At 36.3% G+C, this 18,573-nt stretch overlaps 1 protein-coding gene across 1 annotated transcript in view; it reads right to left on the bottom strand.

The window, feature by feature from the left end:
* LOC139137121 (ankyrin repeat and BTB/POZ domain-containing protein 2-like) overlaps window positions 1–4,906 on the bottom strand; it is an 81,711-nt gene extending 76,805 nt beyond the window's left edge. The window contains exon 1 of the mRNA XM_070705092.1: window positions 4,614–4,906. The gene's annotated coding sequence lies outside the window, so the exon portion shown is untranslated. The remainder of the gene's footprint in view (window positions 1–4,613) is intronic.
* Between the last annotated feature and the right edge of the window lie 13,667 nt (window positions 4,907–18,573).

The following is an 18,573-nucleotide window of genomic DNA, read 5'->3' as shown; positions in this document are numbered from 1 at the left end:
CCATCTTGTCAGTATGACTTGAAAAGTGCAGCAACAAGTGGATGAGATGATTATATTCTAAACTATTTCTGAATGAAATTCACACATCACTAAAATCCGGAGCTGATGTTCAGAATTTTCTTTGCCTTAATTCCCTTATACAAGGGAAATTGTGTCTACCAATAAGGAAACATTAAAAAATTCTAACCTCAAAAAACAGAATTTCGAAAACCTATCCTGACACTCGCAGACTTCAGGAAAGGATAAAACACAGTAAAAGTGTAGGGTGCAAGAGGGTATTTGGAAAAATTCTGACATGACCACTGATGTCAGGGTAAGTGCGGCTGCAGAGTACTTTAAATCTGAGCTCTGCTCTTACCAGATGCTTAAATGCATGCTTACAGTTCTTTATACCCGTTAGAATCTGATCATGTCACAATACTTTAGAATCCATTCACTTTATTTGCATAACAATGGGTGTACATGTGGCCAGCATGCATAGTACAGACTTTCCGCTGTTTAATTCCGTGTTTAGTTAAAGGATTGTAAATTCCTTGACAGAGTAGGGGCTAGGGTCGCGGAGAACTTTGGGTCAAGTAGGATGTGAATTTGGGCACTTAAAATATTGGTGTCCTTGGTGTAATATTCACACTGTGTTCCCAAGTAATTGAAATCTGAAGCTTGTCTTTATACATGTGTGAAATGTCTGAGTTTGTCATGGCCACCTCTGGAGTGACCATACTTCAATCATCACGTCGTTCGAACACAATTGATCACTGTCTTGGCCAAACCTCTCACCTTCCAGTTTCACGTCACTGATTCAAGCATGGACATTTTTCATTTTGACGCCAAATCACTAAGATGACTTCAGTGAATGACTGTGTGTGTGTGTGTGTGTTTTGTTATCCACTGAAAGGTCAGCACTTTCAAGACAAGTTGTCGCTCAGTAGGCTGGAATATTTCTTTCTCATTTTCTGTACAGCAAGAAACTTCTGGACAAATTTACCCAAAACGTAAAACAGGATGGCATATTAGTCCTATGACTCCAAACTGTATGAAATGAATATGTGCCATGGAAATTTACAAAATCTTGAAAAAAATTTGATGGAGAAGTGAATTTTCCAAATTTCTTTAAATTAAATGTCAGCACTGCATGTGTGCCGACCCTTTGTGGGAATTGTGTCATATACTTGCCTATATGATTGAAAATGAAGGTTTAAAAAGCAAACAATAACTCTTACGATTCCTCCATTTTAACCTTCAACAATTAAAAATTTGCAAATTCTTCAATAATTTTCACTATTAGGATTTCGCACCCTAAAATTACACCTGAATCAAAATTAATCCTTTGACAGACTACATGACAAGCTTTCTTTTACAATTTAGTTTTTTACATTTGCCATACTGTCTAAATTAGAGAAACTATATGAAAACATTAAATAACTCTTTGAGCAACATAAGTTTACTGCAACATTTTACCAATTTTTAAGAATTTTTCCGTAATGTTTCAAAAATATTGGACCAACTGGACATATCTTAATTTCATTTATAACTAGATTTTTTGATCAAAATTTTGGGCGAAATCCTGAATGAAATTATCTAGATCTGAAAAGAATTGCCTGAGTTATATCCTTATAAAGGTAACAAACTTTTACTCACAGGGTTAAAACAATTCACTTTGTCAAGGCAGATATTTCACTCATGCATTGAAAACTTCTGATGTACTGCAGATAACACCTGGTTACGAAGTGTAGAAGATTTGACAACAAGGAGAGCTCTCAGAATTCTCGGTCAAATTCACAACCCTGGCAAAAATATTTGCTGCTTAAACTTCAACAGACAAAGGAAGACAAATAACTGTATTCTTTTAATGATGGATGGAGGTTTTGTTTTGAAAGGAGGAAAACCATGTTCAAATATGGATAGTGACAAACACTTGAGAAAAGTCAATGTGAGATATACCGAGTGATGAAAGATTCGGGCAGCCATTGCAGTTTAATCAAGTCATGCAGTTACTCTACCCCATGTCAAGTGTTTTTCAAATGATCATGTGATATTTTCAGATCTTATGGACTGTGAAACCCTTTCCACTTTTTCATTTTCTTTGGTACAGAAGGAGCCACTAAATTGTGAAGCTGTTTTGTTTAATTCAAAAGGAAACAATTCAGATTTTTTCCAGAGCAAATGAAACTATTTAAATTTTCCAAAATGAAGCAGGGATTTTTTTTTATTAAAATATCAAAAGTTACAAAGAACAGATTTCTAACTGCTTTATTTGTAGAGAAAAACTTTCATTTGAATTTATCAATAATACCTTCAAAGAAGTTGATCTGTGCAAATGACCTTTGACCTCCAATAAACTTTTCCCCCTGCCATTGCACATCATTTACTGTTGAAGCTTTTCGGTTTTTTAAGTGTTCTTACCAAGTGAGAAAAACACTTTCATAAGCATGTTTTTAAATCTACAATACTCAGTGCAATGTTGTTTGGTTCAGAAACCCACAATAAAACAGTTTATTCTTCAACTTGAACTCTGAGTGCAGAATTAATTGACCATAACTTGGTAACCTGACACACTCTACCTTTTAAAAAAACTTTTCAAGTTCAAGTTTTTCTCCTGCAGCAGCTGACAGATTGACCTGGCGAGACTAAATAAACTTGAGTCAATAATTTCAGGGTTTTTAAAGTGAAAAATTTGCAGAACAATAGCAGAACTGACCTTCAAAAAGAATGCATACACCGACGGAAGCTATAAACAGGAACGAGTCACTGTGTTGAGACTGATAGGGCAAATTGCACTTCTCGAGTCTAAAACTCATGTTTGTCCTCGAGATTTTAGAACTTTGGATTCTTTTCTAGGGTCCATATCTGGCAAGACTATTGAAAATGTTAGGTCTATTTTAGGAATGATGTTATTTTTGAGATATTTGTAGAAACTGTACTAGGCAAAGTTTTTATCTTGCCCTAATCCATCATAAAATCAAAGCAAAACAAAACTCAATATCACTAAACTATGATTATTGTTATGATCTCACTTCAGTCATTTTAATTTTTTTGTCTAAGACAGAGTCATAATCCAGAGCAAAATTATCCTACTACAAAGTTTGAAACATTCAGTGCTTAAATGTTCAGTTCATAGAAAGCATACATTCAAAGATAGAACACTATAGTTCAAGGTCATAATACTTTATGCTCATCAAACAAATGAAAATAGGAAAATGGTAGTAATCACTTTTAAAATTATTCTGTTTACACAACAGGATAGTTGAACAATGTTGAACAAATCTGATATTTGCATATCAGATACATGAGCAATTTCTGGTTAATGGATATATTTACCAAACAAATAAACAGAGAGCAAAGAAAAGGTCAACAAAGTAAAGTTAAATCAACAGCAGTTCATTTTTAACGATTATAAAACTGTGTTGTAGATTTGTTGGAGGTATAGTTTTCATTGCATTTTTTCTGCGTAAAATGTTCAGAGAAATGCATTGTTTTTTTTAGTCAAAAACCCAATATTGTTATGAATGGAGAGGGACACTGCAGGCAGAAAATGTATCTTTCTCTTTGTTAGTAAATGCTTCAAAATTTTCATGTGCAGTTCAGACACTAACTCATCAAATGTTTGTGGTATTTTCAGTGAAATTTACAAATCGAGCAATGTTTAAGTTGATTTCGAGTTGTACTGTGATTTTCCCAGTATCCGTCAGCAATTTTCACAAGTTTTCAAAGGAAAGACAAAATCACAATTACTGCAGTTGCTTATTTTTACATACTTTGCAATTTTACTGTCTCTAGTCACAGCACTGAACAATCATTTTTCAGGATTTCTGCAAAGTGCATTGATAATAGACCTCATGAGTCACGAAGGTAGAGATTTCCCGTTCTTTCATTCAATATCAACAAAGACTTGGCAGAGAATGATTTGATAGTTGCTGCTAAGAACTCCACAAGGAAAAAACAATAGACTGAACAAAGACTTTGTGAAGTCACACAGACTCAAAGAGACAGCGTTGACTTCTGACTCCAATGTTTTTCTGACTCCCTAAAACTCAAGTCTTACTGATCATGACTTCAAACAAAGAAACAGCAATGCTCTGTGGTTGATGACATATGTCTCGCAGTCAACTTAATCAGTGCTAGTAACTGCTACCTTCAATCTTGGTGTCCAATCACTCTAAACGCAACGTGTCTTCCCCAAAACACATTGAAATAGCATAAACGATTGATCTCTGTTGCGTGATAATGAAAAAATAATATGGGAATTTTCAAGAGTACTACGTGACGTTACTTTTTGTTCTATGCAACATCAAACAAGTGACAAAAGTGAAGCATTGATTTGTGAATCAGCAGGAAAAGACTTTATAAGACTTGCCACAAAAGTGAGGAACTTCTAGTTTGCTCAGTGTGAAGTTTGGCATTTTGTACCCTGAACAGTTAAAAAAACTAAAAGGTCATTCAAAATACAATGACTATATTGTAATGTTTAAAGTCAAAATACATTTGAAGTTGTGATTAAGGTAAAAATGCTTTACTTTATTTTACATATCTGTCAATGAAAGTAAAAGACTGATATGTCGGTATCAACTCACTTGCCTTCTTTGAACTTTTTGACAATGCACACTAAACCTTACCTGTCATTAAAACGACGATGTCACAGCTGATGTCAGTCAAGAACTTTTGAAGACAGATCGTGGGTCAGCCTTCTTTCACATCCTAGGTTTTGGTTTACCGCTAAATCCGACGTCCATCGGAGCAGAAATATCCCTCTTCTCAAGAAGTCATATGTCTCCGGATCAGTGCAACCTGGATTTTAAATGATGATCAGATATCATATACACCATAAGACATATATTGCCCGTTGCTCAATCACCTGTGAAACTCTCGATGAGCTCAGTGTCACTGCCGATAGGATCCCAGATTCTACCTGTAAGGTTAGTCCATTCAATGATTAGGGATAGACAGGTTGAAATGGAGGGGCATGGACATTTGGGAATAACATGCAGGCACACAATGGTGCTGTTGTTCAAATAGTGGATATTTGAAGAGACGTTGTGAATTCACATTCCTCATGCTACCATAGCTCTGCGTAAAATCCGACTGCTAGGGTTCCAATGACACGAAACGGTTTGTGCACTTTGTTACAAAATGGACATTCATTATGTATTGTTTGGGCTCCTCTACATACATTACCTTTGAGGTACGTCTTGGCCATCCAAAATTACCCTTCCAACGTCAGCCTTCATGACCATGGCATGTTGCGACTCGTAAAATGGCAGCATAGAGAAGTCCCTAAAAAGCAGTTTACATTGTGTGGCATTTGGTAGTCTAATTGCAGTCATTATCTCTTGTAATCTAATGTATAGCTATCTAATGGACAGGGTTGCCTGGGGCTGTTTTAATGGGTTAACTTTTTAAGTAAACAAACAGCATCTTTAGGTACAATGTGGGGGTGCATGGAATCTATATCTGATGTAACTGCTTTGCTGGTCATGGCTGTTGTTTTAACAGAGTAGAAAAGAGCAAAGTATGTGTGGTCTTTAAAAACTTATTGTCAATCAAAATACGAACAGGAAGGAAAAACATGAACTTTTATTTATTTTGCAGTGTAAATAAACAGGAACCTATTATCATATATGCATTTCTCTCAATGTGGTTTTTATTGTGTGACCGGCTTAATTGTATGGTACTTCATGGGTAGTTTGAAATATATTTTTCATCTAGTTTGCAAATGTGCATTTGTGTTTTGTACTTTTTTCACTGAAGAAAGTATTTTACTTGTTTGCATTCAGTGTTCATATAGTGGTGTTACTGGTAGAAGAAATGATCTGTAAGCAAAAGTTGCTATACAATTTTCAGATTCTGCATGCCACCAGTGTACGTTGACCCGCATATTCTGATTACTTGGGCAAAAAAGTAATCAACACATCCATCCATGACTGACATAATTACAATACTTTAATGCATCATTTTACATTTCAAATACTTCAACATTGTCAGTTTAGCAAAGCTATTACTATCACAGAATTCAAATTCTATATATTTCTTTCACATGGAAGTTGACGAAGCAGCTGCTATTGGTTGATTTGCTGGTTTAAACCAGGCTCTACCATCCTGTCATACCAATCACACTAAAATAATTATCAGACACCAACACTATGCTATATTGACAATCTGTCCCCTCATCACATATTTCAATACAATCAGATTAAACCTAGATGCCAAGATGGCCATCTTTCTATAATCTTTCCTTGTCTTTTGCTGTTTGTTGGTTGATCTGATGAGGTAGCTAGCTTATCAGACATTGCAAACAGCAACAGACTTAGCAATGAATCAATGGTTGCCATCTCAATATCTGATCTTTATCAGATTGACTGAAATATTACTCAGACATTTAATCAAAGAATGGAAGATAAACAACAAAAATTATAAATTCAACAAAAATTATAAATGATCTTATAATGTTGATACACTGGGCAACGCAGAATTTTGAATTTCATGTAAAACTGTGACTGGTGACAATTTATTCATCATACCAATATTTAAATTGTTCTGTGGACTAGCTCCCTGATATAAAGTAAATACCAAATGTATGTGATAATAATGACATTGTTGTTATAAATGATATATATTGTGTTAAGTTTATTTGCCAACGATATATCATACAAAGCATAGGCTGTGATAACATTCTAAAAATGAAATCCATTCGAAAAAATCCTTTCAAAACAACATTTAAAGGAAAACATGAATCACTGGTACTCAAAAAAAGCTAAGTCTACCAGAACATTGTAAAGTTTGATGAATGTGAAATTTGAAGTGTCTGGGTTGAATTTATCATTGTCATGGACTCCAGGTGAGAACAGACTTGCTGAGCTATTTAGGATGATTTTTGTACCTGGCCATCGTTTGTCGTAACCTTGAGATTTTACAAGGATGCACAAATCCATGCCATGGCCACTGAATATGTTTGAACACACTGTGAAAAAAAAATCAGTGAATTCAAATCTCAGTGTCCAGAGCACTGTTCATCAGTTTTCAAAGGGAACCACTTTAATTAGTATGGAGGTAGACGTAATGATAGGGTCCCTTCCAAATGCAATTACTGGTGATGTTGAAGTTAAACCACAACTGCTTTTGTCAAACCATGAATTCACCAATCGATACATCCATCTGTGTTCCAACTAATTAACTCATTTACATCAGAACGCAAAAAAACTTCACCTTTTCTATCAAACACAAAAGTTCACTCGGACAAAAAGTGATCTCCCACACTGATGCTGCAAAGATGAATATTCATGAGAAAGACAAATTGTGCAGTTAATTGACTCTGTGAAACCTAGAATCCAAGTATTACTATAATGAACAGTCAGTCTAAATTTTTATGTTGGATAGAAAGGTTTTTCTGTGATGATTTTTGGTGAAGTCTATATTTTGAAGCACCATAGCTGGTCTGTAATTAAGGGGGAAGTAAAATGACAGATCTCTCTAGAGACTAAGAGTGACTATCAGAATTTACAGTTTTCTAATTCCAGGTCACAAAGAGTGCTGACAAAACTGAGGTGAAACCTGTAAAATAAACAAATGTGTGGATTGCAATAGTTATATAAAGTCTAGAATGTCTCTGAAGATTTGGCTCATATGGTAACCCCCCCTCCCCCCAGTAAGTTTGTGAGTAGCACAAACCAAAACCTCAGAGAGGTTCTAGTTTTTTTTCCATTCCACAACTTAACTGTACAAGAATTTGTAATGCAAGAAAATGCAGCCACATTGAGCCCTTAAAACAGAACTGTCTCCCTGGTAAATCTGCAAATGCAGTTTTGGAAGCATTCAAACTTTGAAATAGGAGTCAAAACAAATAAATAGACACAAAAGTCACTTAAACTAAGAGCAAAGATAACGTCCATGTGGCTTGTTGTGGCATGAATCACCAAATGTACAAATGCAATAATATTTACAAACATGAATGTCATCAAACCCTTTCACAATCATCACATAATTACAGCAATTATTGGGTGTTTAGCGCAGACTATAAAGATCTACAGACTGTGAAATGAGACTGATAGCCTTGTTTTGTTTGCCAGTGTGTCCTGGAATGTCTTCCCTGTGGGGGGACTGAGTTTTGGCTTTCAAGCTATGCACACAGCAAGGCCGTAAATCAAGTCTGTAGCCAGGCCGGATGAAAGGCAGTTAATTACACAGGGCACTATGAGCTGACCACACAAAATAATAGGCGGCACCCGTGAAACTGGCTGCATTGTGATCACCATACATTGATCACAAATGTTTTTTCTTCTATTCTCTGCAGGGGGTTCCACATTCATGAATCAAGGGAAAGTCAAGATCTCTTTGTCACTGAAATCATTGCATTGGTCACCGATTTTTTTTTTCAGAATTTTACTTTTAATGGTTGGTTCTTCAAGATCTTGTAAATGTTCAAATCAAAATTAGCACCAGATTGTAACTTGCCATCAAAAAGTGGTATAAACTTGACAATGGCACCAATTGAAGGTTCATTATCACATGGCCATTTAGTTAGGATCACACAGTGAAGTTCACAGACCTGGGGCACATTCAATGCCACTTTGACCTTTCCATGACTTTAATGCTGGCAACAAGGAGGGGCTACCTGCAGTGCCAAGGAAACTGTTTTGTCCTGCCGTGATTTCATTCAAATGCCTTGGCCAAAGTTTTTCAGGGAAACCACTGAAATCCTTGCAATGTTCAAAGTCTTGTTTTATGCAGGATTAGATTTCTTTGGCAAACAAACGCCTGCTAGGTAAAGCTGGATACTTCATCAACAAAACATTTTAACAATTGACCCCTTCTCACCAGCCAAGTAACCATCTCACTGTTTAAGCTGACAGTCAATGTTAAGAAAAAGGAAGGGTGGAAATGTGTACATGATTGCAGGTTCATGTTAGAATTCACATTCAAACAATATTCTTTCAAAGTTCAACTTTTTGGTGACATAGACGATGTAGCAATGGATGAATGTCAAAGTTCTACAACTTCTGAAAGACAGTTTAATAATTGAATCAAACACTTCATTTCACATTTCTCAAATGCCATTGAATCTACTTAGATGAATCGGTGATGATAGACTTAGTGATGGCAGTCTTTGACAAATGTAGATTTGGAAACATGATACAAAATGTTTGATGAACACTGGTTTGCAGCTAATTTAAGAGAGAGAAAGAAGTTGGTATTAAACCAATGTTATCATCAGTTTCTGAACTAGTGTATACTGACAAATTATGACTGACAGTGTTGAAATTTGCAGTTTGCTCTTCAAACAAATATTGGATGATCTGCAAATATGACAGCATTATTTCTTCTTAATCTTTGATTATCAAACAATCCAAATTCTCAGAGTCTGTCATTTGCTCTGCATTGATGGAAATCTTCAACGAAGTAAAGAAATTACTTTAAGTTTGTATTGCATAAAAGTGGACACTAAATCTCTGTAACAGGCTGCATCAATTATAATTGATTTGTTTTGGTACCGGTAGGCTGACCACTACTGTAAAAGTGACTGGCTGGTACCAGTATTCTAACATGAAACCCATTTGATGTATAACCAGCAATTACAATCAGTGCATATTTTTCTTTCTCTGTTAATTAAACAAACATTTTCACTTTACCACATGCTGTACTTTCATTAGAAGTTCTAATTTGCTAATTGTGACAGCAAATAGTAGCTTTTAATTGACCGTCACAAAAGTATGCAGGTTTCAGTCTTTTTCACATATTCTAGAAATTTCATCTGTGAATTAAAGTTCCTCAATTTACCCCTTGCGTGCACTCAAAATACATCCCCAGTACAGTGCAGTTTAGGTGCCAAGACCATCCTGAATAAGCCACTTTTGGTGTATACCCATGCATTTGCATGAACTATCTATAGTCAAAATTGTTCTTGTATCAGAACAGCATCTGTACTGTATAGTGTATAACATCATAGTCTGAGCATAGATACTTGAAGGATAAATTTATAGTCTGTCTTTGCCAATGTTTATCGACACAATGATGCCAGGTGTTACCCAATAGCCATCCTCGTGGTGAGTCCACTACAGCCAGGTCTAATTAAGCTGATTGATTAAAACAGACAAATGTGATCATCAGTTGAACTAATTCCAATATTTTCCACATGTATTGAGCATGTTCAGTGTTCCTGTACACAGAAAATGGTAGAAATGTATAGATGTGTGAAATTCGTTAATTTGCCTTATTCCAGTCTTTCTTTACAAATCATGTCAGTGACAATCGGAAGAATGTTTTTAATAAAGGAAATAATTGTTACTCAAAGAAATAAATGTTTCTGGTCAGAACATGTCTCTTCAAGATTTGTATGTCATTGCCAACCAATTATTAATTCTCCTCACGGTAATATCAAAACTGACTGTATGCAAACAAAGTGTTTCACAATGTCACTAAAATTCACATACCCGGTACTCAATATCAATACATATAGCTGCCTTTCCTTCATACTCCTGCCATGTATAGCAAACTAGAAGTACATGCATTTTGCAGGCGGTAAAAATGATACTGCTGAGTTGTCTCAAACCAAAGTGATAGAGAAGAAAGAAAAAGGATTCAAAAAACATCATGATAGTATCACTTTCAAAGGGGCTAACTAGCAGACAATTATCTCACTTTCACCAAAATTGTGTGACAATTATGATAAATATGGTTTATTGGCTCTGATATATTTTTTTTTAAATCTTGGGAGTCAACAGTCATCGATATCAGGGAGTTAATTGCCATGCATCTATTTAAAGTGAGTGTTTCTATCTTGTTTTTGACAACAGGATGGGTTCAAGACAAGAAGTTTGAAAAGAAGGGGGAAAAAATTATATGCCATATGGCGAACATAGCCTTGGTAACAATCCTCACTGATTACTTACAAAAGTATTGCGGTATGCTAGACAGATGATGGTAGGGGCAAGTCACGGTACCCACCGAGATGACATTGGCATCCAGTGTGGGGGGTATCAGTCTAATTACTGAGTAATTCTCTTTGAATTAATGATAATTGGAAAGTAGATGTGGTGTCAGACACGTGGACAAGCCATTACATGCTGTGAAAAGTGTGTCCACTGTTTTCCTTTTGTCTTGATAAGCTTACATATAACAACAAGAAATAATTCTTAGAGTTAATGGTACTCTTTTGGGCAAAGGAAACACAAAGAATCTTGGAATGATTGTTACAACTATAGAACTAACATGTAATTTAATTGGAAGGTGTGGAGATTAACAAACTGATACAGTCAAACTTTCTTTACAACTTTTCGTTCTATTGGCTGTAAATTTTGGTGTATTTTGCATTTTTTCTGTTCTGTGTATGAAATACAATGTCTTGTTTATTTCCCAAAATCATGTTGAAATGCCATGGGTATTCTGATTATCATGTCCGCCTTGTGTGCATATTTAATGTCTGAAGTTATGGCTGAGGCTGAATTAAAAGTCTGAAGTGGAATTCATTTGTGAACAATGCATTTGTAGACATTTGCTTTATGTTTGCTCTGTTATTTCTTTGTATTTCACTGTACTTAAGGTAGTGAAGAAGAAGATGTACATAATAGAACAAAAATGATGAAAATATAAGCAAACGTTACAGCTACTGTCACTTTAAATGTAACAAATTAACCTTGCAGAAAAAATAATGTGTGAAAGTATTTTGGTCTGTGATGTAGAAGCATTGATAACGCAGAGTTTGGCCAGTCTAACATCTTCAAAATTCGTGCAGTTGTAGAAAATAATAAATAGTTTACTTGAGTTTTCAAGATGCTTTCTGCACATTCTTTAAGGACAACATACATGAACTGTTATGACATGAGTCACTTTCTCTCAATAAACTATTTTAAAAGGGATATTTAGAAAGTTATTCCAATGCTCTGTTACCAGTACATGTAACACTCCTTGGTGCAACAGCATTATACTGATAAAAATGTTCCCCATTAGCAGTGGTTGCAATGAACGTGTTAGAAATCGGAATTTTGCAGGATTGTTTCATTTGTCAAGATGAATGACAGCAAAAATGTCTGTAAGAATTATATCATGTTGTCTACACATGTAGGGCACACTCACTTTCTGTACTCAATTAATCAATCATCAATGATATTGTTGATTCGAAACAAACATATGGTTTGGACTACAAACTAATTAACTATTCTACCAGGTATTGTTTGAAACAATAACCCATAATTAAGTGTCATTAATCATCAACAGGGGCAGCATAAGTTTTTTTTCGGAACCCACTGGGTAGCACAGTAGCAGGAGGAGGGAGTCTGTGTTGTTGATGAGAGATCAGAGGAGGGGACACCCACTGAGATGGTTTTACTTAAGTGTTGTTTTTGTAAATAGAGTCACAGGGGGACACGCTGCATAGCCAGTATGGCTTGTATCGTCTGCTGCTAAAATGTCATTACCGGTACTGAATTTGAGAGATTTTGTGTGTAGCAACCTAAAAGTTTTCAACACTTCTGCATTTAGTTTCTTCCCAGTTGTTCGCAACAGCAAAGCGATACGTGCTTCAATTAAATTCTGGGGATTTGGTTAAATTACTTGTAAGATTTGTGTTTACCATGTAGTTCAGGTGTACAACATCTATCAAGAGTAAATTAAAAAAAAAGAATGAATTCTCAGACAGAGAATCCACTTTGGAACTTCAATACAAACAACATATAAAATTTTTGGTTAGAAACGTTGCAAATTGGTCAGTTACTGTAATTTCCAGATAATGAATTTTCAATGCAGTTTCTTCATCTACTATAATAATTAAAGTGTTCAGTTTTGAGGTAGGTAACATTTCTCATGTAAATTACATTGACCACTTTATTCTCATTATTTTCTGGTCTTTTCATAGTTCAAGAAAGTTTCTCATCGGTAGGAAAAGTTTACTTCAAACCAGCATTATATTTGCTCACTGTCCAATAGTGAGTTGCCTTGACTGACAGATTGAGAAGTCATTGACCCCTGGACAGTCTGGAATGCAGATTATAACTGCAAACTGATACTTGCACCTGTGAAAACACAGCCATATTGGATTATATTTGAATGTGGACATGTCTGTCCGTCAGCCATTGTTGTCGTATCAAGGAATCAATCAATACAACGGTCTCTACCACTGCTGCTGGAATTCCATTGTGGACTTTCCACCAAAAACAAAACTTGTTTTCGTTCAGTCAGACTTTCCTAATTACCAAATTTCTGCAGTGACCTTTTGTGAACTCTTGAGATTTTTCAAACAGGTGTGGCGGCAATTACCAGCTATTCTAAGTCAAACATATCTTTCTATCAGTTTTATTGATATCAGTACATTCAAGTTGCAGTCCCTTAATCCAGGTTGTTCTTGATGGGAAAAAATCATGTATCATGTAAAATAATTTACACTTCAGACAAGCTGATTGTTCAATATATTTGAGAAACAACAAAAGTTTTGCTGGACAACAGATAGTTGAAACAGTAACTCAGTTAACAATGGGACCACCACAGTACAGTGACCACAAGGTGGCCATGTGAATTTATCACACTGTCGTAGTTAATTATAATGTTTAGAAGAAGATAATACTCTGGCAATTCTCATCATTCATCTCTTTCTGAGGGTTGCTCTTCAATCAAGGGTTTAGTTTGGTCAGTTTTGTACACTTTCAAGATAAGAAAATACTAAACCAGAAAGCGACAAATGAAAATCATCATGTAAATAAGTTAATTGCCTCCTAATGCACCCTGTTCTCCTTGATAGGGTTTAATTAAGACGGCTTTAATTAAGCTGTGTTTCAATGCAATGGGCATTACTGCCAAACTTTACTGGGGTTCTCACTGAACAGTGTATTTCTACAGCATTTTAAGTGTTATCATAGCTTCTAAATGATTTCCCCGTCCATGTTTAGTTTAGCACAAGCTCTGACTGCTTACTTAATATTTGGATTTCTGAGGCCCTTTTAAGAGACATAGTTGGTCTGTAAAAAAACGTTTTATCTAGAAAACTTCAAAGGCCAACTCTTTCCTTTGAGTAAGAGGCCACATTACATACTTCAGAGTCTTGCAATTGTTACAGTTTTACTTGAAAGGTTTTAGGTTGATAAAATGACTACCACAAAAACTAATATAACCTCAGCTTTACAGGACGGAGGGATCTCTAAAGCATGTCGATTGTATGTGTTGAAATAAGCATGGTATCTTCCAATATTGTGTAAATGCAGTCAAGTGAAACAGACTGTAACATTCACCACTAGGGGGCGCACTTGCAAGTTGCAAAATTTTTGTGTTGGTTATGTTGAACAATATAGATTATTTCCAGACAATAGCAATTATTATGGAAATAGCACTGGCAAAAAATTGACATTCACTTCATCACAAAAAGTTACTGGACTTGAAAAATGGAAAGTTTGTTATTGCTAAGATTTGATTTGTAAACATTAAATAAAATATTTGTGTGCTAAGATAAGATTTGATTTGTAAACAATTTGGATTTGTAAACAATGCCCTAACATAAATTTCTATAGCATCCTATAGCTGCAATGCTGAAGAAGGGGCAGCAAAGATTGTACTTTTAAGGAAACTGCGTTCATTCATGGTTGATAGACAAATTTCATCTCTTTTTTATAAATCTTACATTGAAAGCGTTATCTCATTTTCATTCATTTGTTGGTATCAAAATCTGTCTGTTAAAAACAAAACTTCACTTGATAGAATTGTTTCACTTAGCTCAAAACTAATTGGTATACCCCAGAGAAGTCTTTCTACGTTTTATAATCAGCAAGTACTCAGGAAAGCCCGCTCAATTCTTTTGTCTAGTGATCACATTTTATTAGCAGAGTTCGACACACTTCCCTCTGGTCGGCGTTTTAGATACGCGGCTTGCAGGTCAAACCGCGCAAGTTGTCATTCATTCCAACTGCTGTGCGGCTTTTAAATGATTCCTAAACTGTTTTTTGTATAGTCCTGCGTCTCCTACCATTTTGTAAATTTGTATTATATTTTTGATGTTGTATTTGAGCCACGCTTTTTAATTGCCCGTGTTTGGGATAATAAAGTTCTATTGAATTGAATTGAATTGAATGCTGCGTTGATGTACTGAGAGGGGATTGGACATTCGCAAGATGACTCAAGAACAAAGATAATATTTATTCATTTCCTGTCCTCTTAAAAGCCATGTTTATGCTAGGCAACTAAGACGTAAATGTTTCATCCAATCACCATGTTGTATTTAACATAAAAAACGGAAACGCTAGTGAATTTTTCCAATTGGGTGAAATTGCAGATCATGAATCTACACTCATTCTATTGCATCACTGATTTTCCAATCAATGCATTATAACATATTTTGTCTCTAAAATAGTGCTCTACTCAGATATGCTTTTCAATTGTCAAGTTCTCGTAGATAGATCTTGCATTTCATTGCATTACATTTCTTCTTGGTGATATTGACTGTTTACATGGTGTTTGTTCTTTGTGTTCCTTTGAAAGTTCATCATGTACATTGATTTGTAAATTTGATGTGAGGCCACTTAAAGAAAATACTTTGTTTGCCGTCATTGGATTTTTGAAAAACCTACCAGCCAGCCAGGGATAAAAATATGAAAACAAACAAAAAACACAAGTGTATTGACATAAGTTCAGGTTTAATTTGGTTTATTTAAGAAAAATAATATTTATATTTGCAATAATTGTGTTTGTTTTCTTAATTTTCTCTGAAAACCTATCAGCATGTAGACAGCACACAAAATATTTTATTTAATGCACCTAAGTTGATGAACAAGCTGTGGCTCACAAATGAATACTGCGATGTTTCACATCCCAGTAAAAAAAGGTCGACTTCAAAATTCAACATGATATACTTAGCAAGTTTATGTAAGAATTGGACTTGGAGGTGTGTAGTGGGATGACAGATGGGGAAAGTGAAATGTGACGCGCGCCCTCTAAGTTGAACGGGCACATCATGCATGCCCGCATGGGCACTGTACTGGTATGGTACGCTACAATATCCCCTTGTCACGGTCCGCCCTAGACTCTCGCCAGTCGCTTGTACTGCTTGGTCCGCGTAGCTTCCGGTATTTATAGCTGGTACAAGTCAGAGTAATCTCGGCGCTGCTCTGAAGTCGCCATATTGGCTTTAATTGACAGTTTAGGCCCGCCCCTTTCCATGTCACTCGTTGTGACGTCACCGTCGCCTTTTTCATACGGTTCTGTGAGGGCGCATACAAGGTATAACAGTCCTCGTGCCTTCGGCACTCGATCTCGTGCCTTCGGCACTCGATCTCGCGCCTTCGGCGCTCGATCGCCTACGTTGGATTGCTACCGCACTTTAATAATGTGAATCCGGACAAGAAGGCACGAGGGACTGTCGACAGTCTAGGTCCGCCCTTGTCTAAATTTTGACATTCCGTTCATAAACTACAGACAGTTTTCACTGGCTTGGTTCAGTGTTGTACTTGCACATATTTCCTCTTTCTATTAATGATAGATGATAGACGTATCGTCTGAAACTTGAAAGAGTTGAGCGATTCTGAGATGTAAATAAAATTGCCACAACTTCCATGATGTACCGTTGCACGGCACGTACACTAGTTCAATTCAGTTCAGTTCAGTCAGTCGTATCCCTTCTCCCAGACTCTTTTCTCATCGTGTCATGACACAACCGAAACTCCTTTTGGATTTCATAGAGGCGTCGCAGCAATCTTTAGCAAAAAAGACAGCTACCCCACGCCATCGAATCGACATGCCACTCAGACATGCCAGTGCAGTGGACGCACACGTCGCTTTTACTTTTTTGTTTTCTGATGTATCAAACTGCTTAGTATATTATTGTTTACCTACCGGCACAATTCTTCGCAACATCGGTCCGAAAGCCAAAAAAAGCACCTCTTTCCATTTACGCGTACATATGATCATTGTTAGCCGTGCAACGTCCCTGGGTGACCCTGGTGATGATGCGCCAAGCGCAACTGACAATTTTATCGCTTACGAGGGTTGTTACTATGGTAATGTGTACCATTGTGTGTGTGTGGGGGGGGGGAGGGGGTGTTGGCGCAGAATCCAATATAATTCGGATGGGCCACAGATTGATTTTGGCCATTTAAACCATAGCTAGGCTAAGTTTTCAATTTTGCGGAATTCATCGGCCCAGTTCCGTTGTGTTCTTTTAAGGCCTATGAGCGAAACTGAGTGTCGTCATCGTTTTTATTGATCTCATTTTAGAAGTACATGTAATTTCTCGTAGTAGCAGAACCCGGAAAAGCTACATCGCACACTATAGATGTAAGAGGGGTACTGGCCACTGCCAACTGAAATGTGGGCATCTTTTCACGGTCTTGCGCTTTGCACCTAATATAAAGCTCCAGATGCTTGGCTTGGTGAGAAAAAAAGGCATTTTAGTGACGCGATATCAAGAAAATTAATAAACCTGATAGCTCTGCGTGGCAAGGCTGTGTGTTACCGGCTTTTATGCAGCCTTCCACCACATTTGATGGGAGGCCGTATAACGCTGGTGACACACAGCCCTGCCATGCAGAGCTAATTACCTGACACATTAACACATACTAAAAGTGCGGAAGTTGAGAAAAAAATATTTATAAAGTAAACGCCAATCTTATGAAAAGTAAATATCGTTACCGAAACCACAGTCTCTCCACCCACGGAGGGACTGTTCCGAAACTGTTACACAATTTTTCATTAGCCCAAAGAGTATTGGTCCTAGGATTTTTTTTAGCAAAGCTGCAGAGAGGGCGATCTAGTTTGTTTTTATTTCTTTTTTACCAACCAGAAAAATCTCCCACTGGCTATACTGATGACTTGTAATCTAGATTTTACAAGCTATCCACAATAATAGAGGCATAACATACACCGTGACAGGCAGGGTTGACAGAACAAGAGTTTTCTGGGAGCATATGGAAAATAACCTGCAAAAATATGCACGACGAAAATAACTTAAAAGTAAAAAAAAATGCAGTATTGTCTTTCTAACATCCTCAAGCTGGGTCTAACATTTGCGAATTTTCATTTTACTTTCACCCTGCCAACACTGCCAATAAATGTATGCCTCTATCTGCCAATATATTAATTATGTACACCTCTATCTGTGTATGTCTCTACCTATCTGCCAATATATGTATGCCTCTATATATGTTTGCATATCTGTCAATATATGTATACCTCTATCTTACGATTGCAATGGGGAAGTATATATTTGCCGCAATTTCAAAGAAACGAATCCAATTTGGCAAAAGTAGAAGCGGCGTTATACTCTTCCTGGTCACTTTTTTCAGTTCAGATTTTATCATAAAATCTTGTGTGCATGACTTCGTTACATAGCTACGCCCCAATAACACAGTGGATTATATGGCTAAGGATGTACCATGTGAATTATGAGGGTGCTCAGCGTGAATATACATCTCACCTTTCAAAAGTTGGAAAGCATTTTGTCAGAGTTACGAAACGTACTACATTATGTTTTATATTTCTCATATTTTTCTGTTTGTATTTGTTGAAATGTTTTGGAAATTAAAAGTAACTGTGCAGATATTTCCTTCATGGTGGGCTTTACCCCCTAAGAAAGAATGGTCGATCCCCAAATCAAAGGCAAGCTGAGATTGT

This window comes from Ptychodera flava, chromosome 1, assembly GCF_041260155.1.
Source record: "Ptychodera flava strain L36383 chromosome 1, AS_Pfla_20210202, whole genome shotgun sequence".
Taxonomy (NCBI): Eukaryota; Metazoa; Hemichordata; class Enteropneusta; family Ptychoderidae; genus Ptychodera; species Ptychodera flava.
Note: the sequence above shows the minus strand (reverse complement) of the source record. Positions and strands in the feature narration are given on the sequence as shown.